At 45.7% G+C, this 27,275-nt stretch overlaps 1 protein-coding gene across 5 annotated transcripts in view; it reads left to right on the top strand.

Moving 5' to 3' along the window:
- The first annotated feature begins 4,441 nt into the window (after positions 1-4,441).
- Positions 4,442-27,275, top strand: part of LOC104686420 (sodium channel protein type 5 subunit alpha) — a 215,177-nt gene continuing 192,343 nt past the window's right edge. For all 5 annotated transcript variants that reach the window (XM_039549365.1, XM_039549364.1, XM_039549366.1 and 2 more), the window contains exon 1: positions 4,442-4,603. The gene's annotated coding sequence lies outside the window, so the exon portion shown is untranslated. The remainder of the gene's footprint in view (positions 4,604-27,275) is intronic.

The following is a 27,275-nucleotide window of genomic DNA, read 5'->3' on the forward strand; positions in this document are numbered from 1 at the left end:
GTTACACAATGAAGTTTTAGCATTATCCCTGATGTGGTTCAGTGTGGGATCCACACAAGGTGTTTGGCATAGTGGGTTGACCTTGTTTTTTCCACAGCATGGTGTGGTGGGGTTGTGGGGGGGTCCCAGCCCTGCTGGTTTGTTTATTCCCTCTCAGTGGGGCTGGGAAGCCATCAGGGAAGAGAATTTGTTGGTGTCCTCATTGAAGGGGAATCAAAATGGGATGGCCAAACCCCTTTTGCCTGGCTAATAAAACAGCAATGTATTGGTAATTGCCCTTTCTTCATCCCACATGCCCTCAAATCTCCCGTCTTTGGGCAGGAAAACCCCTTGTTATCCTCATCTCTCCCTTTATTTCAAAGGGAATTAAAATAAATGACAGTGTTTTTCTTTCCCAGTAGAGGGAAGTGTTGGCTTAACTGAGTTTTGCGTGTGACATCCTCATGGCACCTCGTGCTAAAGGAGCTTCTCACAGCACTTATCCCAAGCAGTAAAAGGGTTTATAAAAAGTCGAGGTCTCTGGAAAGTAAAAGCACTCCACTGAGTGCTAGCAAGGTGGGAGGGCATGGAGAAACCTTTCAAATTGTGAAGGAAAATACTCCTTTTCTTTTTTGCTAAATAGAGTTTCACAAGTAAAAAGCGCTTCTAAACCTCTTTTTTTGTTTAAGAAAAAAAAAATACAGAATTTGTTTTGAACTAAAACTGTTCTCCAAATTCAGGCTTTCAAGAACTGCATATTTTTCAGACTCTTTGTTTCCTTAGAAAGGCAAATGTGTAGGGATATGGGCTGAAAGAAAGGCTTCATGAGCATCTTTGGGAGAATAAATGGATCTTTGCAACCAGCACTGCTGTCCATAATCCCTTTAAGAATGCAGTGATCACTTTGTGAGGAAAAAGGCATTTTTTTGGAGAGAAGTGAAGAGAAAGATGACCCCAACTGACCTTCCATAGTATTTATTTTGCTGCTGGTACTTACTCCCATCTGACATGGACGTTTACTGGGTTTCAGCTGTCTTGCCTGAACTTTCTCAGACATTCAGTAAGCCAGCATTACCTGACTGCTTCTTGCAGAGAGGAAGATTTTGGCAAGGCAGCACGGTTTTTAATCCATTTTCAGCTCTCTGATCAGCCTGTCTATAGGGTTCCAATTAACGTGGCTACCTCAAGATTAGTGTTTGCATTAGGAGTGGCTCCTGTGCCAAGGGTGTTCCCCACTTGCTGTGGGATTTGGAGCTGCTGCTTTCATGGTGTGTTCCTGGGTTACATTTCTGTGTCTTCTGAAGGGAGGCAATTTAAAAAGAAGAACCCAAAGAGCATATAAATGCTTGAAAAGTGGGGGAAAGGATTCTTTTTTTGGGGAGTTGAAAATGAGAGAACCATCTCAGTCCTGCTCCTGGCATGGGAGAAATTTTAAAGGCAGCTTTCCCCTCCTGTACTTCTTCCTACCTTTCATTAATCTGATTTATTTCCTTTGTAAATATTGCTCTGTTTTTTTCTATAAGCTGAGTACAGACTGAGCTGATTTCATTATCACAGGATTGAGGATTTTCTAGTATTATGAGTAATTTCTGTATTTGTAAAGACACATGAAACAGATGGGTCATCCTGGTGCTTCAACAAGGTTTTAACAGTGTTTCCTCCCTCTGAAAAAAAAGCAGTAGAGTTGAAAATTATGGACTGCAAAAGAAAGACAAGAAATTATTCAGGACCAGTGGGTGGGACATTAAGTAAAATTTTGTGGCTTTTCCCTCCTTTCCCTGGCTGTGCTACTAAATCTGTGACACTGAGGTGCTGCTGGTTCTTCACCGCAAGATCATTGCTACTGTGGTTCTGAGGGAAGAAGGGAGGACAGAGGACCTTTGTTCATGAATTGTGAGTGGAGCAAGAATGGGATGGAAGAGAATATAAAAAATATCTTAATATATGATAGTATACATTATATAAAATAAGATAAAATAAAAATTCCCTCAAATATGCTATTCAGCCCCAAAACACACATCATCACCTGCTGTGTCATCAGCACAGAGAGCACTGTGCTGCAATCTATGAATCACAGAATCACTAAGGCTGGAAAAGACCTCCAAGATCATTGAGCCCAACCATTAAATTAACTCCTTCACTGGAAGAAGCAGTAGGTTCACATCTTCTCTCTTTACAAGCCTAACTACCTCATTTTTAGTTATTTGGGGCAAGAAATGCTATTTTTGGACGTCATAGCTTCATGACCGGAGGTTCTGAAGGTCTGAGTACCCCCCACTGGGGTAGCTGGTTCTGCTGCCCAAGAACTGGGACTGTTTCTGGGTGCAGAGAGCACTGATATGGTGGGATCACACTGTGACCGTCCCAGTGTGGAGGATTTCTAGCAGAGCTCTGTTGCTGTGGGCAGTGTGACCCCAGCAACCATCCTTGCACAGCATTTTTGCTCTAGTGTGAATTCTTTTTTAGATTGAATTCAAAAATGATGTTGGACATCCACTAAACATCACTGAAAAGATGTTGCTGCTCTTGTAAGTTAGAGATGTCCTGCAGAGAAGTGTTGGCACAGTGGCTGAGCTGCCAAGGACTCACCATTTACCTTTATGGGATTGAAGATGTGCCCACCCCATAATCTCTTTGGGTCTTCATGAGAACCTGCTTCCCTTTGAGCAGCCACTCTTCAGCCTCATGTTGAGAGGTTAAATCCCTGAACATTTTTCTTCTGCTTCACACATCTTTCTGTGCTGCTGTAGGGTTTTACAGGTTCTTTTCCCCCAGGTCCATCTTTCTCTGCCTTTCTTAGTCTTCATTCCCCTCCATCTTGCTTTGTTTGTAATCTTTTGCCAGTCTCTGACGTCCACCCCCTCTTCTCAGCTCCTTCTCTCCTATTCCTCACCCAGCTCTTCCCTGTGATATGCTTCTTCATTTCCTGATTTTCCAGGATCTTTGCACATTTTGAATCCTTGAGCTGGTACTTTCCTTGAGCATGAACTTGTCAGTGAACAGACCCCTGCTCTCCAACCACATTCCCAGAGCCATCACAGCCCCTCAGGTTTTCCCTTCAATGATCTGCTCTTTTCCCAGGACTTTTCCCCCACTCTGAGCTGCTTCCACATGAGTATTTGTTACAGCTCCACACTCACTTTCCAGAGTGGCAGCAGACACTTCCCAACATGTCACTGAGGCAGTAATGCAATGCTAGTCTCCCTTGTTTGTCCTATTTTATCTCAGTAATTTGAGGGTTTTTCGGTTTTTCAGAAGTTTCTTTCACTTTTACTACCCTGAATACTTCCCTTGGCCAGAAAATGCTCACCACTCCTCTCTTCACCTGTGAACATCCCTTTATGATCTTCCCAGTCACTGCTGGGCAGCTTATCTTGGGTAAAAGCTGCTGTTCCCATTCATTGGAGTTGCTGTTCCTTGAGGCCAGAGGCTCTGGGTCAGGCAGCTGCAGGAGGAGCTGGGTTTGGCTGGGGGCGATCAGAGGGTCCAGCTTTGGCACTGTTCACACCTCCCTCTGCGTGCTGAGGGATCCCTTGCTGTGTCCTGCTGCCAGTGCCCTTCCTCTCCCCTCTGTCCCCTCAGCCCTCATTAAACCCTCTCTCCAAGGGCCCCGTGGCACCCCCCAGCTTCCACTGAAGCTTCATCCCCTCTCCTTCCCCCTCCCACCTTTCTCCCCAGTTGCATTCATCCTGCCTTGCTCCCTAGAGAGGGCATGGCACAGATGTGGCACTTGGGGACAGGGTTTAGTGGCAGACTTGGCTATGCTGGTTTAAGAGTTGGACTTGATTATCTTGGAGGTATTTTCCAAACTCAACAAGTCTGACTCTGTCCCTCCCTCATCGCATTTCCTGCTGCCTAACTAAACACGTCTATGATTCTAGCACTCCCTCATCCCGTTTCATGCCGCCTTTTTCATCCTCCTCTTCCCTGTCCCTCCCTTCTTCTCAGCCCTTCTCATTCTTCCTTTCTCGCCTTTTTCATCCTCCTCTTCCCTGTCCCTCCCTTCTTCTCAGCCCTTCTCATCCTTCCTTTCTCGCCTTTTTCGTCCTCCTCTTCCCTGTCCCTCCCTTCTTCTCGGCCCTTCTCATCCTTCCTTCCTCCCCACCCCTTTTCCTCGCCATCGTTTCTCCTTCCCCGCCGCTCACCCCTGCCTATCCCTCTGCCCTCCCCCCGTTTCCCGGCCTTCCCCGCTCTGTTCCCCTCTCCCACCTCCCCCTCCTCCCCTCCCCCCACCGGCGGCAGGGGGCGCTGCGGGGCCGCCCCGGCTGCGCTCGGCGGGGCGGGCGGTGCCTCCCTCCCTCCTTCCCTCCCTCCTTCCCTCCACCCTTCCCTCCCTCCCTCCCTCCCTCCCTCTATCCCTCCCTCCATCCCTCCCCACTCCCCCCCGCCGCCCGCCCGCCCGGCCGGGGCTGCGCTGGCTCCGCTCCGCTCCCGCGGCAGCCGCACAGACGGCGCGGCGGCTCCGAGCCATGCGCGCTCCGCGGCGGGCGGGCAGCGCGCTCCGCGCACGGCAGCCGGGCCCTTCCTCCCCGCGGGACGGGACCGCTCGCGGACTAAAACTCTGTGGATACAATGAAGTGGCTCTGGGACTCTTGGTTTAGCAGGAAAAATTAAATAAACCAATGTAAGTGTCTCTTTTTATTTTTTTTTTCCTGTTTGTTTGTTTGCTTGTTAATAAAACGATAATAAAAGGAAAAGAAAAAAAAAAAAAAACAAAACAAAACAACGAAAGGATGCCCGGTTCTGAGAGTGTCGCGGAGGAGGAATGAGTAGTGCCGGGATTTTCCCTTCCCTAAACTTTCCCTCGAGGCGGGAGGAGCGGCGGCACCGTCCCGTCCGAGCAGGGCGGCAGAGAGGGACCGGGGGCTGGAGGAGAGAGAAGTTGGAGCAGCAGAGCTTGCGTTGGGCTGTGGAAGCAGAGGATATAGAATTATATCGATATAGATATATATTGCTGTTAAAAGGTAATTCTGGCAGAGAATCGGTTTAGTTTCCATCTTGCTTCTGCACCCAGAAGTGCCGGAAAGAACAAACAACAGAGCAGAAAATATTCTGTAATTGTTCGGTTAATGTTATGTGGTGTCAGATGTGTTGGAGTGGAAATCTAGTGGCAGGTTTTGAAGGGAAGAAATGAGCTAGAATGGTTATTTCTGTGGTGGCAGGGAAAATGTATTTTTCTTCAGTATGACGGGAGTGTTACTGGTATTACTTGTTTTAAGAACTGACATATTTTAAGTGTGTTTCTTAATGGCACCAAGCACCTCAAAGCTGTTTGTAGAACACCTTTGCTTAAAAAATTTGGAGTTTTTACCGGCACAAATTAAAAACTTGACTTGGCTCATGTAAATAAAAGCAAATGGGGGAGAGCTCTGCTGCACTCCAGCAAGGTGATCATGATTTTATCGAGGCAGCCCTGAGGGGAACAGTGACATACTGGGAGCACCGTGAGAGAGAAAGAAAGCTAAATTAAAGCAAAACTTATGCAACTGAAGTGTGGCTGCAATAGGAATAAGTCAGACCTTCCAATTTTATTTTTCTTGGCGATTCGGGTGAGGAGCTGGAGATGAGCTTCTGGAAAGTGAAGAAACACATGAGCCAGGCACACCTATGGCAACAGGTGTCGTTTTGCCATGGAAGGGGTGAGCTGAGCTGTGTGAGTGCTTGAGCCAAGCTTTTCCAGTCACAGCTGGGGCAGTGGCTGCTCCTGCAGATGGCCCTTGGATCCGGAGTTGGTGGCCCCCACTTCTGCCACTGCTGGGCTGGCGAGCGGCTCTTCCCAAAACACAGGGCGGATGGTGGAATAAACATGGTGATTCAAAGAGGATTTGTCAATACTAAAAATAAACAGGCCCGCAGATGTGTCCTAGAGGGTCATGTCCAGGCACAGCATTTTCGGGGCCAATGAGCCCATTTCGGCGATTTTCCGTCTGTGTGTCCTGTCCAAGGTGCTGAAGTTAATTTTGCTGCAATTTCCCAGGATTTCGGGGCTTGGCAGAAGTGGTCTTGGAGGCTTCCTGTCGTCTGAAACCAGCGAGGGGGTTCCCCCCCGGGTGGCATGAAGAAAAAGCAGTGATGTGTTTTCAGACACGTATATTTGATCCGTCCTTTTGGCGTGGGGAAGCAGGCCAGGTGGAGACGCAGATGGATCCAGCAGATCCTATAAGCTTGTGGTGGCAGAGAATTGGAAAGGTCAGAGCTGTGAGGCAGTGAGGAGTGAAACCCTCTTATTCTAATGGACCAAGAAAGTGGTGGTTTTGAAAGCGTCACTTCTGCTGGTTTGGGTGCATTGCCTTGATGGGACACCTGGTTCGGAAAAAGTTGAGGCGAGCCCAGAGTCAGGATGGGATGGGATGGGAATGATACACCTGGAATTGGAGTGATGTCCAGTAGTTTTGTTAATATTTTTTTAATTCTGGTGTAGCCTTTTCAAGTGGCAAATGTGGTTGACAGAGAGCTTCAGAAACAGAGGGTCCTTAAGAAAAAGGTCGTGTCTTTTGGGGGCAAATGTCTCAACATGTAAGCAATGGAAATTGTGGTATTTTTAGATTAATGTGCCAAAAGGTCTCAGCCTTGAGTAGTGGAGTTTATGTAACTTTGGTATGGGGCAGATCACAGTATTGCCAGAAGTAATCACAGATTAATATTTTACTGAACTTGCTCATGATTGGAGTTGGATGTTGTAACGTGGTTTTTCTCAGTTCTTGCCGCTGACTCCGAATCATTCATAGTGCTGCTTTGCTCTCCTGTCTGAGGCTCTGAGGGTTTTACAAGCATGAAGGGTCAGCTTCTAAAGGCAGAGTTGTCACACAGAAGTGGTTTGTGCTGCAAGGAGCCCTGCAGGTTTAAAGCATGCCAGGGCTCTGTACAGTGTGGCAGGGAACGGATCCTGTTTCATGCCCTCAATCATTCGTCAGAGGTCACAAAGGTATTCAGTTGCATCATTGGGTATGTAGCCTAAATACCTTGACCATGAAGGGGGTATGTAGACCACGAGACTTTGTGGCTCTGAATGACAACTCATGGGTACAGACTTTAAAACTGCAGCAGAGTTGAGAGCATTTTATTCCTGGCTTGAACCAGAAAGTGGCCTCGGTTCTCGCTGTGATGGACTAACACCTGTGGCACCAGCTACCACCTCCCAGGACCTTTACAGGTTACAGGAAAATGTCGAGTAGTTGCTGTGTCCTTGATTTAAATGTGTTGTCAAAATTATGGTTAAAAATTTACGGATAGAAAATGTCATCTTGACTGGGAGATTTATGAAATATAGCTACTTTTAATTTCTTTAAATAGCCTATTTATGATATTAGATAGGGATTGGTTTAACTTCTCATTACCTTTTTCTGTTTAGCGTCTTGAAGGAACCCTCTGTGTACATATATGAGTAAAGAACATTTCGGGTTGCATATTAAAATATGTTGGTGGTCATTTGGAAATCCTGGTCATGCTTTTCAAAAGGAACATGTTATCATCTGTTATCACCTTCAGAGTCTTAGTTTTTGGAAACTCAACTTGAAAAACATAGGAGGGACCTGTTGTTTTCAGAGGGTGGGTGCTCAGTTCTTCCTGAAGATTGCTACCTCGTAAGTTGTCTCTGATGGTGCTCAAGATTTACTCTGCAAAATTATAGATCTGATAGTTAAAAGGTGACAACAACTGATTTCTCAATTCTCTCAAATAAAACTTTGGTAACACAGAAGCAGCATCACTCTTAAATATCCACTTGACTTTTCTACTTTGTGTTTACACGTTGTCTTGAGGTAGGGCCTTAATCACAGTGTAAAGCAATTTATAGTTGGAGTTCTGTCATTGCTTCTCCCTTTCACCATCTAACCTGGAAGAAAATGCATGAAGTCTGTTGGGTATATTTCTGTTTGCTTGTAGTGAATATCTCTTCCATGGTGTCGTGGATGATTGCAATCAGTTCAGATAAACATCTGTTTATTTCTCCTTTAAATGGAATCGTTCTTATGAACATCTACCAAAAGGAAACCCGGGTTATATTTCTATTGATCTTGGTTTATTATTTACTTTGCAGACCAAACTGAGGAGCCCACTTTGACCTGGCTCTGTCTCTTTGGGTTTCTCTTGCAAAGTGACAGTTTCTAAATCAGGAAGGAAATCAGGTCACATTTCTGGCTCTACAGGATTTATCTCATTGCTCTTCTTTCAAAGTAATTAGAGTTACTAATAATGAGGAAAAGAAAACTTTTCCAGAACTGGAATGTCCCTAACTCCTCTCTCCTTCTGGCAGTTTTTGTGTCACTGAAGAGATCCAGGTAGTTCAGAAAGTTTGTTGTGGAGGATCCTTTTGCTCTGCTGTACACCCGGTGTCTTCCTTTCAGTGTAGCTTCAGGTGATCTGCTCACCTTTACAAATGTATCTTCTTTTCCTTAGGTTAATTATGTTTCCTTATTTATTCCCCAGTAATTCTGAAACTGGTGTTATCAGCTCCAGGCTGTCCAGTTGCAGTCAGTGAGATCCCAGATTTCAGTTGGGGGGAAGAGAAAGGACACATTTATTAAAGTTATCCCCTGTCCCAGTCCCTCAGCTGGCTCAGGACAGAGCGATTTTGTTAAATTCATGCAGTACTAGCTGTCACAATCACTGTTTGTACCCCTCCTTTTCAGGTTTCTTATCAGTCCAAGTTCACAGAGGCAAATTCCCATGAAAGATTGCAAAAGAACCACAAAAATTCCTTCTCTTCTCACACTCCGAGGTGTAGCTTGGAGGTCACCTTATGAATCATTAAAGTGCAAAATTTTCATTGGTGTCAAAAGATCCCTTATCTTTCATGGCAAAAACATGCCTCACTGCTCTTTGTATTGAACAAAGCCCTTGCTAATCACAGTACTGCATAGCAAGAATGGCCTGAGTTTTATTTTTATCATCATATTGCAAGAGCTTTCTGAATGTAGAGATTTGACACATCAAATAATACTGTTGTACCAAAAACATGCAGAAAAATTTAGAAATTCTGTTAAGCTCCAAGTTTTCTCTTTGCCTTTTTAAAATTTAATTATAAAGTTAGAGGTTTTCTTTTATATTTTGGAAGAAATAAGTCCATACTTTACTGGATTATTTATTTAATATCTCATTTTGAATTGAGTTTTCCCAGTTTGCTAAACTTTCGCTTTTTACTGCAATGCTGAGAGCCCTATCAACAGGTTGTAGATTCTTTTTAAAGCTTGCTGGATTCCTAAGGTACTAAAACTGCTCTGCATTCAAGTTATTGTTTGAAAGATATCTGCAACTCGTGCTTTATTAATTTTAATCCAACTCTAGTATTGAGTATCTAAAAAGTTTTACTGATTTTATTTGCAAGTGTATAAAGTTAGGTGACTGAATGCAGACCACGGACACAATTAAGGTGTGTTGGAAGAAATGAGTCATTCTCAATATTCGTGGCATTTGAAGGCTGATTGTGAACAGTAAGCCAGGTTTTAGGTTTTTCAAGGGGTCTTGGGAGGTGGGAGTTGTGCCTGAGTTTTTCTCCCTGTTGATTTTAAGTCTTTAGAGAAAACAAAAAAAAATCTGTGTGGTACAAAGCTGTAGAAAAATTTGTCCATGAGCAAGTTTCTATTAAGACCCATTAGCTGAAGATAGAGATTAACTTTTTAAGTTTAAGCCAAAATCCATTCTTAAAGACTGTATCTAAGATTTTTTTCCTTATCATAATGAAACGGTCACTTTCCGCTCCCAAAATGGACAGTTTTGTTAGAGGCTGAACACGCCACTGCTGCTCCCGGCTGGCTTGCAGCACGTTGGGTCTAACAAGCTTTGCTTCAGGTTTAAGAGAACCTTGGTCCTGGGAAACCAAAACAAGACAGCACAGAGGGATCACTTCTGGTTATTTCCAGTGAGCAAAAATTCCCCCCTGTAGGAGCCAGCTCAGTTTTTGTGCCCCACTGCCAGCCCGTTCTGCTCCTCCGAGGAGCGTCTCTGCTGCAAGGTCAGACACTGCCCCTGGGAAATGCCAGAAAACATGAACTTAAAAAAAAATGATGATAAAGAAAAAAAAAGCCCCCTCCCCATGGTGTTGAGGCTCATGAAGAGGAGCAACTCTGTCATGAAGTTTTTGTTTTAACCTGTGATGCAGCCACTAGAAGTGGACAAGAGGTTTAGGGAGAGCAGCGTTAGCGGGAGGCTTTCGGGGAGAGGAGAAAGGAGCATCATTAAAGTGTTACCAGCCTGACCTGTAGACAGGCACTTGCTGTTGTCTGAGGCCTGACACGTTGGTAGCACGTTACATAATGCACAATTATAAAATCACACTAAAGCCTCTTTAAAATACCTGCCTGATTATAACAGGGTAATTATGCTGCGTTTAATAGCGCTGAGCGCTGCGGGGAAGGGACCCCCGTGCACCAAACTCGCTCCTGCGCCTGCCATCCCGCATGCAGCCGGCGGTGCCATCCCCGTGGAAGCCCTAAACCCTCCCAAAGCCCCTCGGGTGAGTGCCTGCTCCCCGTTTCGCTCTCGTGTTACAGGGGTTGTCCTTTCCTTCCGGACGGATTGCTGCCTGTCGCTGCTCCCCATATTAGTCCAGCCAGCGCGCCGTGACGCGGCCGCCCTCTCTCCCTCCCCGGGGCCGAGCACATCGCCTCCGGTGCGTCCCCAGCCCGGTCCCCAGCCTCCCGCACCGCGCTGGCACCGCAGCTCCCGTGCTGCCGGAGGGGCAGAGGCACTGCCAGACGTGTCTGCAGCGAGAGGCTCTGCAAAGCACTGCAAGTATCTTAACAATTTTTTTTTTTTTTTTATTTTTTCCCCACCCCGTATCTCTTTTCAGCAGTGTTCCACGTCGAGGGGTCTAATCTCGCTCGATGCGCGCGTGTAGCTCCCATTCAGCTGCTCCGTGGTGTGCTCTGGGCCCCTTGGGAAGTCACCCCTTCGGAGCTGCAGCCCGTGGCGAAGTTCCCCGGGTTTGCCGAGGTCCTCGCAGCTCTTCCCTTCCCTCCTGCGTCCATCAAACGGAGGGATGAGTCCTCTTCTCGGCTCTGCCGGCGTAAATCCAGATCGATTTGTTCGACTTCAGCAGAGCTAATCCAGATTTACACAGCCCTTTCCCCGAGGACTTCCCCTGTTTCTCGCTCTAGGTGGCCGTTAGTGGGCCAATGTCAAAATACATCTGATCTAGGCAGATTCCCTGTCTCCAGACATTAATTATTCCCTGGCAAAAGTTTCTGAGGAAGAGCGGTTGGATTTGAAAACAATATACAAATTCTGTTGCTAATTTTAGAAAGTAAGGGGGATTTTTTTCCCCTCCTGTTGAAACTAAATATAATTTGAAAGATAATGTACAAAGACTTAAATATAGCTTGCAATTATACATGGCATATGAATAGTTTCTCTTGGTTTTAACATGTTTGGTTTATTTTTCCATCTTTCTCAGCAGACAGCTGTTAGATAAAGGGAGAAAAGTAAATAGTTGTTATGAAACCATACGTCACAGCTAAAAGGAGTAATAAAAAAAGGAATTATCATATGAATAAGGGAAGATAAAGACAAAATAATTCCTTTCTGTGCTTTTTTCCCCTTGCCCCATCCTTCTGTGACACTTCTGTAGTAGTACTTTAGCTAAAGAAGTACTTGAATACTTCTAGAACAAATTTCCTCTAGGTCCACCATGCTCCTGTTCCTGCTGAATTCAGGCAGTTTTGAATTGAGGCTCTGGATCCTTCACAGGAGGATCAAACTAGGGTAGAAACTTTCCTAGGAGAATCCCTGGGTTCTTGGGTTCCCTTCCCCTTGGTGGAAATTTTGCTTGAGTTATACTGAGTCTGCTTTTTTATGAAGTTGCTCAACTTGACAACTCCCAAAAGTTTTGTTGTGTCCGCATGGTGTCTGAGCAGGCACCTGCAAGGTGTACAGATATCCAGGCTTGAAGAACTTGCTTCCTCTGGTAGTTGTGAAACACAGCTCTGCTCCTCAAGTGCTGTTACATCTGGGAAAAATTGTTCTTTGGATTAAAAGTTTCTTGGGATTTTCCCTGTCCCGTGAAACCTGAGCAGTGCGGGGCTGGCGGGTCTTGCTCTGAGTGTTGTGTGCTCCATAGTCAGGACCCAGTAAAGCTTTTCAGCCGCTTCTTAGGATGGTCCAGAAAGAACCTGGAAACACTGCAGTGGGTCACACATTGCCTTTTTCCACAAAGCTATGGAGAATGGCATAAAAGACCCTCAAAATAACAAGAGTACTAAAAAACCACTCCAAAATGATGGTTGCAGACTCCTGGGAAAAGGCAAGTGGCTGTGTATGAGACTGTGATCCAAAAACATTGAAATATTTTGGGCTGTGGTTTTCTTTTATTAATTAGTCTAAGTGATGTTCAGAACCTGAAACCAAGGCTTTTAGACACATCTCTGGTGCCTAATTCTGCTCAGTGTCTCGTAACAGGGTGAATCAGGAGACTGTTTATTGAAGTCAGTGATGCAGCGTCGACGTAAAAGCGACAGAAGGGAGGTGGAGGATTTGTTTACGAGCAGAGAAGTCCCCTGGACAGTTTAACACTAACAGAGAAAATTACTGAATAGCTGCAAAGCGCAGAGCTTAAATGTAGCTGAAATAAGTCTTCTGGAGCATTTCCAAAACTATTTTAAGGGCCTGATCCAGAGCCTGATGAAGCCAAAGGTAAAACTCTTTTTGACTTCTTCAGATCCAACATTACACTTTGAAACATCATTCCCTCTCTGGAATTTTCTAAAGCTGTCTCCTAGGTGGTTTGTAATTAACTATTATGCCAGATGTAATGTCTTTTGTATCCCTTTAGTACTTGGATTTGTTAACTATAAGAAAGAAATAGTAGCATAATGCCTTTGTTGCGCAGGAAATTCTGATTTTCTATGTATTTAGTCATTAGTTGCACAAGCCGTTGAAACTCATCTTTTGTTGCTTGGTTCTTGCATTGGTTTACCAGTGTGTATCTGTCTTATTCTGTAGCTTTTGGACCCACTGGACAACTTGATTCAGAGGTTTAGGACTAAAGGATGTTTGGCTTTTGCAAGTGCTGTTAAAGGATTGAGACTAGAGAGACTCAAAAGAGCATCATACGTAAGAAAGTGGCTATGTGGTGACCCAGCCACATAGTACACATCAATGAATTCACTGGAGTTCCACAGGGGACAGCATTACTTCAGTAATGTGGGTTTATAGAATTTTTGTTGTGTTACTCCATATTATATTCTATTTTATGTTTAGTGTCCTGTTGTTAGGCCAGTGCCTGCTTCACCTCCACCATCCAGGTCTGTGAGATCGGGTAATGCCAGGTGTAGGCTGTAATTGTACAGTTTTAAATGGAGCTTGTAAACAAAGCCCTGGGGTCTCAGTGTATTTTGAAATAATCTGAAAAGGCTCAATCTTATGGATTCAGTGCTGGATCCAAGCCTGCTGAAGATCCCTGTTGACTTCGGGAGGTTGTGGATAGGTCTTCATGTCTGAGGGGGAGTGGGTGTCAGGAGTTGGGTACCAAGGGTGCCTCGAGCTGTGAGAGAGCCTGGTCCTGTTGAAAGACTGGGGGAGGTGACAGAGGGACAAATATGATGTCCCAGAGGACATGGCCCTTGTTCTTTAACCCTGCCCCATGACCCTGCAGCTGAGTCTCCCTCCCTGTGTGCAGGGGGGAATGTTTGACTGTATTGGCACCACTGCCCACTTATGTGCATCAGATATGGATTAATAACTATACATAAAATATATGTTTTATTCATATATGCATATTTATACAAAAAAACCCCAAATCAGGAATGAAGCAAGGGTATTGAAAATGCAATTTCCAGCTCCATCAGTGGCGTACTCCCCATTTTGCTGGGAACTGGCCTGTCTGTGGTGGTGTCAGATGGGATATCTGTGCCCAGCTATTGCAAGAAGCTGGTGCAAACCAGGGTGAGAGGCAGCAGGGATCACACTGAGGATGCGTGCACCCATGCAGTGAGGCTGTGGCTCTTTCTCCCCCAGCCCTTGCCCCAGCCATCGCTGCAAAGGGTGTGAGGAAGGGAAAATGGAGGGTGTCCCTGACCCCGGTAATCTCCAGCTGCCACCGAGCCTCCCGGGAGGCACCCGTGGCCAGCACAGATTAACACAGCCCACAGCAGGGACTGGCCTGCGGCCAGCATGGCCCTGGGATCAAAGGAGCATGGAGGTGGCCGAGAGCCACCTTCGGGCCCCTCCTCCTCGCCTCACTCTGCAGCAGCTTTTGCCTTCCCTGATAAATCAAACCCACCCTCGGCCGCCGGCTGCGGATCAAAACGCTTCTTTCCCTATATCTTACATTGGGTGTTTGGGTCCAAGGTGTGTTTTCAGAGCTGACAGTTGGATAAAGTCTTCAGGATCTTGCTTGGGGAGGGACATGGATGTGTGCTGGCTGCCTTTCTTCGTGATGAACAGAAACAGGGTGTTCTGACCCCAAAGGATAAGTGCTGGTGGTGTGAAGCTGGGAACCATCATGAGGATGTCACAGGCAGACCCAGTGCAGAGGCATGGAATGAGCTGTGCCCAGTTCTCTGCAGTGTCCTTGCTGGCCCAGCTGCCTCTAGGAGGAAAGGAGTAGGAGGGAACTGCATGCAGCATTATTTTAGAGTTCAAAAGGTCACAAGGAGCCAGGGAACGCACAGAAATTGGCATCACAGCACTGAAAACGGTGTATTTGAGTGGCAAGCCAGTGCCTTGATTTGGTTTGCTGTGGGTGGTCTAGGTAAGAAGCTTTATTTCTGTTAGAGAGGTTATTTTTGAGGGCTGTTCTTTTGCCAGGATCAGGAGGAAGGTGCTTTAAGACATAATTTGAAGGGATTATCAGTGTTGTCCCCATCTGTTCCAGCAGTCCTTGTGCCCCAAAATGCAGAGGCAATTTCCTGCTGCATGGCTGAGCCCTTTCTGGGAGGTTCCTCAACCCATGCACTCCCTTTGGGCACCTTGATTTTCATCTTCTCATCCCTGGGCTGATAGCAGCTCTGTAAGGCAGGGACTGCTGCTGACCAGCACTGCACGGCCACACAGCTGCCAACAACCAGCCTTGGGGCTGAGAGGTTTGTATTCCAAGGTGGGGCTGGTGCCAGCTGCACTGTTTTAAAGGTGTGATGGTCCCCAAGGGTGGCCAAGGAGCAACCCTGCCTTAACTTCTGTGTCTGTTGTGTTATCCCTTCCCAATAATAACCCAACGTCCTGCTCAGGTGGGAAACAACCTGAGCAAAAACCTGGAGGAACAGCCTTGCAAGGGAATTTTCTCTTCTCATTTCAGTGGTCCAAAGTCCCACCCTGAATGCAGAGCACGATCACTTCATGCTCATTTTAAGTTGTGGCAGCTGAACACACACGCTGGTTTGCAGAACCACATGGCCCAGGGCAGGACTCAAAAAGCAGCATCTCGCACATTTGGGTCTGTGGGATGTCAAATATGTTGAATATTTTCTTCCCAATGCCAGTCTGAAAGCTAGTTTTATAGTCACAGCTAGCATTGCAAATGTTTGAATCGTCCCCTGGTACATGATTTCTTCCAGGAGGTTCCTACAACTTTAGTGAATGTGAAAGTTGTGATTAGCATGGGAGATCATTGCTTATAGCAACTACACAATGTATTAGGCTACCCATCAATCTTGCTGTTAGAGCACTCCGCAGAATTCAATAAGTAATGTTATTCACACTGTTGTCTTTAGGAGCTTGAGAAACTTCCCAAAATGTTGTATGATCCAGGAAAAAGCTTTGCTGCAAAGCAAGTTTGCTTCATTGATTGCACTTCTTCACTTTGGTTACTGAATGGTAGGCTAAAAATAAATAAAAAAAACAAAACAAAACCAAACCAGTATTGAGATCAATCTCTAATTGATTTTGACTTGTCATATCCAGTTAAAAGCAGAACCAATGCTTTCTGAAGTGTTACTGATGTTCTGGAGCTTTGTAAAGCTGCATATGAGAGAAAGCATCAATAGCAGAGTGTAAGATCTCTTAATTTGGGCTTCATACAGAGTTTTAGGCACTTAAATGTCAGACTAAAGTTCAAGTGTTCATCAAAGTCCTGCAAGGATCTCCAGTGTCAATGAAATTCTTATTAAAAACTGTCCTGTGAGGCTTTACTGCCAGCAAATTCTGGTTCCTTGAAACAAAAGTTGTGTGGACCGTTGAAGAAAAGGCCTTCAGAGGGTAAAGGGGTGCCTGAAGAGAGTTTCTGAGCAGGAAACAATGAGGGAGCTGCTGTGGGAGCTACCACAAGGGCCAAGCTCAGCTTCTTTGCTTCAGCAGTGGGTTGGCTGGGGACACCATCCTGGAGGGCAGGGACAGTTTGTGTGGCTCTGTCCCCACACCTCCAGTGGGGCTGGGGGCTCAGATTGCATCTCCAGAGCTAAAGGTGCTGGAAATCACTCTTTCCCAGAGACAGGAGGGCAGGCAGGGACCAGACCCCTCATGCTGTGCTCAGCATCACCCTGACAGCTCCCCATCCTGATCCTCTCTCTACAGAAGCGCCTCCCGGCTCTCTCTGCTATGGCTGCCACTTTTCTGGATGTTTTTCCCTGGACTGCCAGCCTTGTGCCTTTGAGGGGGGGATGGAGGGAGGGGAGAGCCAAAACAGAGGACAGCCTATTTTTAGGCTGACTATCTCCCACTCCCTGGAAGGCCGGGTGCCAATTAGGTGGTGTGGTGGGGTGACGATCGCCTGTCTGTAACGCAGCCCGTTGGCAGAAAGGGAGCACAGATTTGAGACATCTTTCTGCACCAAGGCACCTTGAGCCTGTTAGATGTTTGCAGTAATGTTTATTTTCCACTCTTTCATCTGCTTATTTTTATCTGGGTAGCTTTCTCCTCCCTCCCATCGCATTTTATAACAGAGCTCCCTGCACACCGTGTTGGGCGGTGTTTTGAAGTCCAAGTACATGATTTTGGCTTGTGCCTTTCTGTTCATTTTGTAGTGGCATAAGAAAAAAAAAAAGACTGGGAAATTTTGGCTCAGGCCCATAATTTAGAGATTTTAAAGCCATGAAATAAAACTGTGATCATCTACTCTGTCTCCAGAATAGCAGAGGGCTCCTCAAAATTAGTATGGTTTCAGCTACAGCATATACTGTCAAGACAAGAGGAATTGAGCAGGATGATTCAGTCTTTGGTAGGTTATCAGTCTTTGGTAAAGCATGGTTAAATGATTTCTTTAAAGTGTGCATATTATGCCTAATGAATATTACTTTTGTTCCAGTTCTTGACCACTGGATTTCTTCTATATTATTTTGACAGAGTGCAAAGTACTCTGTAATAAGGAGAGGAGTAGTAATGTTTTAGCTGTGTTTGTCTGAGGGTGCTGGTACCCTGATTAATTCATCCCTTTCCATTCTCTTTGGTGTGATTGAGCTCTTTGCAGCATTTGCTATGAGCCTGATTTCCAGCCCATAATTGTCTTCAATGATACTTCCCTAAACCTTTCTAATTTATCAGCACAACCCTTGTGCTTTGGACATCGGAACTGAAATGGGGTAATGTTCCCATCAGTTTCTATCACTGTCCCCTGAGCCCAGCTCTTCTGCTCTTTCCCCCAAAAAGCAGAGAGGTTTTTGGTCACTCAGATCTTTCTGTTTATCCACATAAAACACTGCCACAATTGTGGTTTTCTTCTGGTGCTTTACCACAGTGTCCCAGTACTTTGGAAAGCAACAGACATTCAGAGTACATCTTGGCTGAATCTGTAGGAACCCTTGGGTTCAATTACCATAACTTGTTGATGTAGAAAGTCTAGCTAAAGAAACCAGGGTATTTTGTACTCCTATTGTACAGCTTTATCACTGTTGAATGCAAAATGTCATTCTCAGCATATTATTGCTCTATTGCATGGATTTTTCCCAAGTGCAGAACAGAAATAGGTATTGAACATTTTTGCCCTTTCTGTGCTGTTGTGCCTGACGGTACTTAAAGGATACATTTTGTTCCTTATGTGTTTGAAAAGTTCCTTCTTGCCCTTAAAAAGGCCAGCAATTTCTCTAGCTGCAGTCTTGTCACTGATTCTTTCTGCTCTTAGACAAGCACCAGAGTTACATGTTACCATGTTATTCTTGACTTCGTTTCTTTGTTCTTTTTTTTTTTTTTAATAAAGCATTTTGCACTCTGGGGTGTGTGCAGCATTTTGGTTGTCATAGGATAGGAGGTAAAAACTTTTTTTGAGCTCGTTCAGTGTCCAGGGAAAGTGACTCCATAGGCTCTGCACTACATGGCCAGCATGAGATTTGAAGGATGAAGCTGGAGAGAGCTGGGAAAGTAGGAACGGGAAAATTCCCCTACATCTCATTAAGGGTGAAATCCTTTCTCTGCAAAAAGCCTCAGCAAAATAGATCTGCTTCATATCACCAAAGCTTGAAGCACTCCTTTCATACAGGGACAGACTAAGGGGGGTTACAAGTTCCCAGATATTGATACATGACAGTCTGGTATATGTTCCCACATCAGGTCACATGATGGCACATACCCTTTTTTTGCCCCATGAAATATGGTTGTGATATCATTCCACCTTCTTCTGTGTTTCTGCTGGCAGCCCACACATAGCTGGGGCTTAGAAAAATGACACCAGGGTCAAAACCAGAGTCATCATCCCACAGCCGCTGTCCTTCTGCAGCTGAGCAGTGAGCTGCTCCTCTTTGACTTCATCCTTAGCTGGAGACTGCAACAAAACAGCACCACTGGGACAGTCTGTCCTCAGCACACTCAGGCTGGGCTGAAACACTCAGGACTTCGGGAGAAGTTCTCTGCCCTGTGGGAAAGCCCAGGCTGGGAGGTGAGCTGCAGCCCTGGATCAATGAGCTGAACACCAAGGTTTGTGAGGAGGAAGGATGACTTCCCAAATCCCAGCAGAAGCCATGCAAAGCAGTGAGGTTTTCTTTCATTTGCTGGAAGTATCAGAATTCAGTCTTTCAAACCTACTTATGCTGGGGTCCATTAGCAACACACACAAGTCCTGGCTTTGACTGAACATGAACTCTGGGCTGATGCATATTTATTTATTAATATTTTCTATTTCATGCTGCTGATTGTCCCAGATGCAGGGGAGAGAAATGACTTTCAAATGAGAAGATTTTTCTTAAGCCTAGAGCATAGCTGTACTTGGAATGCAAACTTTAATCAGTTTTTTGATGGAGAAATATGTAATAAAAGTGCAATCTCTGCTGGGTTCCCTTTCATCCCAGTATCAGCTGTAGGGTAGCGTCCCTTGGAAGAAACACAGATTGTGTGCAAAATAATTTAGGTTCTTTGTAACAATCTTGTTGCAGGGACCATCGACCTCTCTTACGTGCTTATTTATCTTATTTATCACAGCAGTAATAAATATTAATAATAGTGATAAACATGGCATGGTGGGAAAGCTGTGCTTCACTGACTTTTTTGGGGAACTTGAGTATTTATAGTTCAGAGATTTTCTAACTCTTACTCTTGGATTCAAGTGTCTGCTTCTTCAGTTCAGCAGCAGTCAGGTTCCTGGGCTCTCAGACACAGGAGTGCCCTTAACCCCAAGGAGGCATCACTTCTTCCAGCAGCCCAAATCCTCTTGCCCCATGCACCTTGCAGGCAGTCACACCCTGAGCATGAGGAAACTCTGCTGAAGAGCAGCACTGTCTCTCTGTGGCTGATTTCATGAGCTGTTGAGGGTCCACATCATCCCTCCCATCCCACTGTGTCCAAGGGGCATCCCAAGCCCTGAGAGCTTTTGCTGTGCACCTAAAAAAAATCCCGAGTGCTCCTGTAAATGGTTGCAGTAAAGAGCTACTGGATGAGGCTATTTTTTTTCAGGGCAAAACCAGAGAGGCTACTTAGCATAGTTTTACATGCTGCTAATGTGGTTTTATTGCTTCTAGGACCTGACCTACTATCGTTATGTTCTGCTGTATTATGTGCTGTGGATGCTTTTACTCATTTGGAGCTGGTCCAGGGATCTCTAATGGGGCTCTGCACTGCATGACCTAGGTGTGCTCAGCATGACACCATCCCCTGCACTGGGAGAGCTGGTTTATCACACTGCTGTGGACTGGGAAGATTGGCAAATTGGGCCAGCAGCACGCTCTGCCTTGTGCTGGAGTTTGGATTCTGTGGAGTACTGGGTGATGAAGGGAGGGACACCCCTATTGTCCCCATCATCACACAGGCTGTGGGTTTCTTTATGCTCCACTGTGGACTTGCTGTGTGCACACAGAGCACTTCAGTCCAAGCACTGGTGTGCAGGGGATGTGGTGAGCTGTGAGTCATCCCCCACTCTTCCTAATGAGAAACCCAACAGATTACAAGTTAAAAATGGACAAAGAATGATTTTTGGGGTTCCCCTTTGCCTGCACTGCTGAGTCCAGGAGTCTTGCAGCCAAAATAGTGGGTCTTAACATTATCCCTTTAGCCCTATGAGCATTTACCTCAGTGGTATATTTAGCAACATAAATTATGTTTTGTTTGTGTTTGGTGCTCCTAGTTTTGGCCTTCTCTCCCACTCTACAGCCTCAAATTGCTAAAGTGAATGTGTGGTGTTTGTTCTGCTTTACAAGGTTTCTTGACAGCTATCAGCATTTTACATTTGGTACAGTCTTCTACTTTTTTTTCCCCTCCATGTATATAATACTGATCCAGGCAATAACACCTTGGCTACAAGGCCAGTTTCCTTCTGAAATGCTTAAATACAGATTGAGAAAACCTTACTTTGGTGAGCAGTGACTTCTGTGCCTGAATAACTCATAGGGGCCTAGTCTATATTTTGAAAATCTGTAGGCCTCTCCTTTGTTACCAAAGTAGCAATTTTATATTGGATTGGAAAAAAAAAATTGTATCATGGAGGTGGAATCTTTGGATGACAATGTGGTTTTACTGTTGGGTGCTGTGACCACCAGCACATGTGTTTAACTTGAAGGAGAGGTTCACAGCTTGTGTTACTTGCCCTGATTTTTAAGTGGTTTTTTTAGGGGCAGAGCTTTGATTATTCAAATGCTGCTCCTAGATTTTATTGTCTGTGAGACTTCAGTTGTTTTTCCAGGAGGAGGGAATGGGTGAAGTCACAAGACAGAGTGATCACAGGGCTGGAGTGATGGTCAGACAGAGCTCCTTGGAGGCTGATCCAGCTGGGCTGGGAAGCTCTGCAGTTGCTCCCAGTTCAGCCAGCCTTGAGGAAGCTTGGGCTGGCCTAAGAAAACCTCCAAAGGAAGGGCTGCAGCAGCTGAGGCAAAGGGAATAATAATTTTGGAGGAGAGGAATAGCACTCCAGGGAGGAGAGCCTGTGTTTTCTTGAGAATGGGAGATCACCCTGAGAGCTGTGTTTGCCTTGGGTACTCTTGAGTTGCCTGAGTGAGGTACCTGGGCATTCAATGACACTGCCAAACTGGGCTGGCAAATCGAGGCACTGGATTTCAATGAAGAGAAAATGAGATAGCTGGAAAGAAAAAACCCAAACCAACCAAGAAAAACAAAAAGACCCTCACCAAAAGGTGTTTAATTGGACAGAAATAATTTAAGCATCCTTTCACCACAAGGTGCACAGTTTTTCTTATTTTTCAGAGTAGAACTGAGGGCAAATTGCAGGCCCAAAATCCTGTAGGAATGACGCAGCAGGGACTTGGCCCCACACCATGCACTAGCAAATAAAGTTTTTGTCCATCTTTTCAAACCTCCACAGATAACCCCAGGATGCCCCTTCCAGTCCCAGGGACCCAATGAAGGGTCTTTCCACCCATAGCTCTCCAGAACTTCTCTCTTCACCACCGTTCATTTATTTTCCCCAAAAACCTTCCCACTCGTGCCTCAAATTCTGCTTAGGTGAACACTCCCCGTCGCCTTGCTTTTGCTTCCTTCCAAGCAGAAGCGCCTCCCACCCCAAGAGACAGCGCTGGATTCAGTGTTTTCATGGACAGGAGCAGTGTGAGCACTCCTTACACGGTTAATCAGGTGTAGAGAAAGAGCACACTGTGTGTGGCAGTGGCCTTGTGTGACCCCAGACGTTGCCGGGAGGTGCCTCTGTCTCTGCATTGGTGCTGGATGAACTTGGAGCATCTGTGCTCTCACCATGTGCTTTGCTGATGCAGGATGGCTAAAATGTGCTGCTTAGGTGATGGAACACAGAAGAGTTTTGGTCTTCAGGGCTGCTGAGTTTCTCAGCCAAGGTCTGTGTTGGTCTCCAGTCCTTAGAACAGACCTCTCCTGCAGCCTGCCCAGCATTTTCTCTGCGTGGAGTTTGCTGTTCATGTCAAGACTGTGCTGCAGGAGCAAGAGAGCATTCAAAGCATTTTGGCGTGAACGGTTCTAACCCTGATCCTAGCCCCATGTAGGCTCTGAAAATGCACGCTCAGCAAAACTGCTGAAAATGTGCTGGAGAGCTTAGCCTTAAGAGTACAACATCTGTGAAATATTTAAAAAGTAGTCAAAGGGGGAAAAGTTAAGAGCAAATGGAGGAGAAAGCATGCTGCTAGTTCAGCAGAAAAGACAATTGTACCTGCTGGTAGCAAGAACAACTTCATCATCTGATGCATGGACCTCTTCCAGCTTGTCACAACCAATACTGCACACCCAAGGCTATTTGTTGCATTAGCAATAAACCAGCGAGTGTGGGGAGCTGCAGCTCCTCCTGGCACATAGGCTGGGCACCAGCTCCTGCCTGTGCCAGCACTGCTGCTGCTTAGACAGGAGAGGAAGAGGTGAAGACATGAAATGCCGTGGAGGTCACGCTGTGTTTCCCACCTCGTCTGCACTGGGTGTTGATCAAGCCCAAGTGCTAAGTCAAGCCTCAAGTACTATCTGCTGTTTTGTGAGGAGGATTTAAAAGACACCTATCACGCTACAGCTGAGGTTTGTTTTGCTGTGGCTAAGAGAGAACCAATCTTTTTTATTCTAGGGCAGGGCAGGGCACAGGAGGAGCTGTCTCCAGATCCTAAATGGCAACTCAGAAATTGAGCTAAGGAGAAATCTGCATTCAGCTGTAAATGAACAGAAAGACATTAATTGTCCTACTCTGAATTCAGCTGAGATTGAGGTGAGATGTTTTTCCAAATATGTTTGAATTCCAGAGGTAGGATCTTCCTATGGACACAGCTCAGCTCTACATCACAGACAGCTGCATCAGAACTGGTATAACTGAGGCTAAAATCTTTCTTGGAGTTTGTTGCTAAGGACTTTCCCGCTGAATGACGCACGGGAGTGAATTAGCAGTGAGATGTATGAGTACTTCATGTGTAATGTGCTTGAGCAGTGTGGTTTGTTCAGAAGGCAGATTGCCTCACTATGTTCTTGACAAAAGAATCTTGAAAGTTAGACCCCAGTTGAGTGTGTTGCAATAATGCAGCCCTGCAGTGCCAGAGACCTGAATGAACTTGGTGTGATCTTCATTTCTTATCTGCTGTATACCTGGAAAGAAAGAAAAAAACGCCTCTATAACACAGGCAGAAATAATCCTCCAGGTCACAACTGACCCAGAGGACACATGCCAGACAAGGTGACAAAGAGAAAAGCCCACATAACTTTTGTTTAAATCACATGGAGATAGTTCTCTGCTGAACTTCACTCTGTTTTATCTGGTTGGAGGTAAAATCATCTGACTTTTGTCAAGGTTCCTGTCAGTTCCAGGAGAGACCAGTAAGCTGCACCTTCTGGAAAAGGACTGCAAAGTAGAGTCATTCACTTTTATGGTGGAACTACATAACCAACCATACTTGACTTTTCAATCCAGATTTTTCTCAGCATCTTGACCTGAACAGATCTGTTCACAGGATGAAGGAATACAGAAGTGACAATAATGAGGAAAGAGCAAATAGATTAACTGTCCTGTGGGGAAAAATTTGTACTAACTTGCTTTATGATAGCAGCCCTGAGGCTGCCTTCAAGACAAGATGTGGAGGACATGCAGACAGTCAATCCTGAATCCTAGAGATGGGTAAGCAGATATGGCCTTGAAAATCACAACCTGGTTAATAATCATGGGGGTATTCAGGCTGCATGGGAAGTGCTCATGAGGGCAGGAGAGAGAAATAGAGCACAAGGTTCCTAGAGATCATGGAGACTGACCTTTCAGATCTGCACTGGCCAACCCAGAAAAAACAATTCCAAGTGTAATTTGGCCTTCCTGACACCTAAAGCCTTGTCCTTCCAATTTTTCAAGCCAGCAGCTTGAGTTTGCCTGTCAGGTGCTGATTTTGAGGAGAGACCTGCCTCCAGAACCAGAACTCAGCGGATTGGAGAGCAGCTTGGCTGTTGAGCAGGGAGATGATCTCCCATTGTGGGCATAATTGCTGCATTCCTTAACTGGGAGAGGAGTGGAGCAAGCCTGCATGTGTAGGACTTACATGGAAATGGCATTTTTACGGGAATGTTTGAAATGCATCTTACAGGCACCCAGTTGAACACTCCTCTCAGTCTGGCCACATGGCAGTTTAGAGTCCTTTGAACTTTTTGCCCTCCAGGCAGAACCCAGGGTTGAGTTTTCCTACCGACTTCCAGGATGCCAGGTCATTGCTATCCACAGTGAAGAGAACTCAGCTGCCTAAAGTCTCACCCCCAGCCCTGTGTTCATCTCGTTGGCCCTGATCGTGGTTTCTCAGGCTCATCCAAAGGCAGGCATTGTTTTCTGCAGCTTCTGTGGCACTGTGTCCACTGGCAGACCTCTGTTTTTAGCAGGGTTAGGAGTCAGACCACAGCTGGTAGCCAGGCAGTCTGCCAGTGTGCTGGGCACATCAGCCATTTCTCATGATATAGAGCAGCTGAGCTAGATTTTTTATTTTTTTGTGTGTATGTGTAAGCTTTGAAACACGTCGAGCTTGCCATGTGGGAAAAAGTTCTGTTAGTCCCGTGCTTGTCTGCATCCATTTGTGGCAAGGGCACAAGAGTTTGGGAGCATATTTCTGCTCCTGGCTTAAAACTTGCTCTCATCATATTGTGCCTGCGTGCACAAAACCTCCTGTTAAGACACCAAGGTCTGTTTCTAGCTGCAGATTCTCAGTGTGGTGTGTGTAGTCAGGGAAATCAAACTAAAAATGTGTGTAAATTCAGAGGCTGCTTCTGCAGCTCTTGTGCTCCATATGCTGCTCTCAGGAGAGCAGGATTTCAGCCCAACTGTCAGGCTCCTGTGGGAGTGTTTCACTGCTGCTTTGCTGCCCTGGACAGAGGCTTTACATGAAGTTGTTACCCCAAACCAAAGCAGAGCTGAGTGCCTTTCACAATCTTGTTATTCTGCATGGTCCTGCTTTAAGGGATTTATTCATGTTACCAGTGTTGGTCTCCTCCTCTTTCTTCAGGAGCTAAGTTTTAGACTTTACTCTCTCAAGGCAGAAAAGGATGAGAGAAGAAGCCACAATATTAATCCCTTCACAGAAACACTGATTCTGCTTTTCTCAGGTTATTATCCTAAAACAGGAAAAATAAGGCTCCCATGGGTCTGAGAGTGGCAAAACTAATTCATCATCATTTCCTATGGGTCTAGTTTGTTTATCTTTAACTCACCCTTCCAAACCCATGGGCTCTTCCTGACCACTTGTGTGCAATGGCTTTTGAGGATTCCTTTGCCTGCCTAAACTGATGGACATGCTGACTGGATAAGGGGTTGGAGCTACACCACAGAAGAGGCACAAACTGCCACTGATTTATATTGCTTAGCTCTCCATTTCTATACCATGAGTTTAGTATGTCTGAAATATCTACATCTGTCTCAAGTGTGGTTGAAATTGGCCAATGGATTCAAAAGTTATTAGAGGGGATTAAAAGACAGACAGCATGACCAGATAAGCCTTTTTTCCTCAGGAAACTAGGCTAAAAAGGGAAAAAAAAAAACTAGTGCAAGGACTCCTGTGATGTCCTCTCTGCATCCTGGGTTTTTTTTCACTGTCTGGGGTAGTTAATACTAAAAGCTCTGAGTATTTACAAAGGATTGATGCAGCATAAACAGAAATGGTGCTCTACTTTCCTCTGACTGTTTGTTTACATTACACCTGCAATATTGAATGTCATCATCCCACTGATGTGAGCCCTCCCACCGAGCCCCTTGTCTCAGCAGCTGAAATCTGGTGTGTGAGAAGTGGCTCAGTTACCCACATCTGAACACCCCCTGCCCAAAACAGGATTAAGCTTCCAGGAGACAAGCCCCATGGATTTGTACCTGTTTGTTGAGGGGCTGTAAGACAAGCCAAGTCATTTTTTATCCTTGAGCAGGTGATGAAGACTCTGCTTCCTCTCCTCAGTAAAGGTGTGAATCTGGTGTTTAGTTGAGTAGGGAAAATTGGCTGTGCCTATCTCAGGCCCAAATGCGCCCTTGACTGGCACCTTTCACAGTGGACAACATTTTGCAGTCTAGAATCTGCCAGCCAACGTTCACAGAGTCTGGGATGTGGGAAGCCCATGAGGTGCTCTAGAGAAGAGGATGCCACTTTGCATGCACAGCAAAGCTGATAACCTTTTGATCCCTGTGCACATCTCAGAGCAAACAATTGTGATCCCATGAAGCAGGAGGAGTCCCAAACCCCTGGAAAGGGATGTGGTTTGATGGAGCCTTTCATCTGAGGGAAGAGGGCTGGGACAATTGTTAGCCTCAGCTGCAAGGACAAAAATAGTTAAAGCCTGTGCAGGTATTAAGACCTGGAATTTAATTTCCATCTAAAGATAGATATGTTCCTGGTGACAGATCTTGAAATGTGAAGGAAAGGTACGAGGTTAGGATTTGGGGCTCTGGTAATCTTGGCATTTCTAGCCCAATTTTCTGTGTTACTGTTTATACAGCAGAGCTGGTACAGCTTTTCATGCAGACACAGAAATCCAGAAATAAAGGAATAGCTGTCAGTGAACCTGCCACCCCCATACACAAGCCCAGGGAGCCAGCTAGGCTGTAGTGCTCCTCCCTTACCTCCTGCTCCTGTGACATCCCTGTTGTCCTAGTGCCTGAGCTCTTCAAAGCATTGCTGGGGCCCACGAGGCAGCTTTGAAGAGCAAGATGGGGAGTGAGCTCCAGTTGACAGCCTGGAGAGACTGTCTTGTCCCTCTGCACCAGTAGGGCTGAGGTTCTAGTATTTTCTGAGCATTCTCAATGACAAGTTTATAGCTCAGAATGAGTGCTTTGAACTCTATTTGGAGGAACGAGGTGGTGGGTAAGGGGGTTGTTTGAGGTGATGGACACTAGATTAAGTTCTCACCTGCCAAGGAAGAGGTTTCACCTGGTGCTGTTTGGGCTTTCAGTCCTTCTGAGCATGTCCCCCCCCAGCTCATGGTGCAGCTGCACTTTCTACATGGGGAGGTAGAGGATGATAGGCTGCAAGGAAAAAGCTTTGGAAAGATGGGATCCCTCCATCTTGCTGGTGGAAGAGGTAAATAACTTCACATTTTTCTGCCCTTTGTCA

This window comes from Corvus cornix, chromosome 2 (genome assembly GCF_000738735.6).
Source record: "Corvus cornix cornix isolate S_Up_H32 chromosome 2, ASM73873v5, whole genome shotgun sequence".
NCBI classification, from domain to species: domain Eukaryota; kingdom Metazoa; phylum Chordata; class Aves; order Passeriformes; family Corvidae; genus Corvus; species Corvus cornix.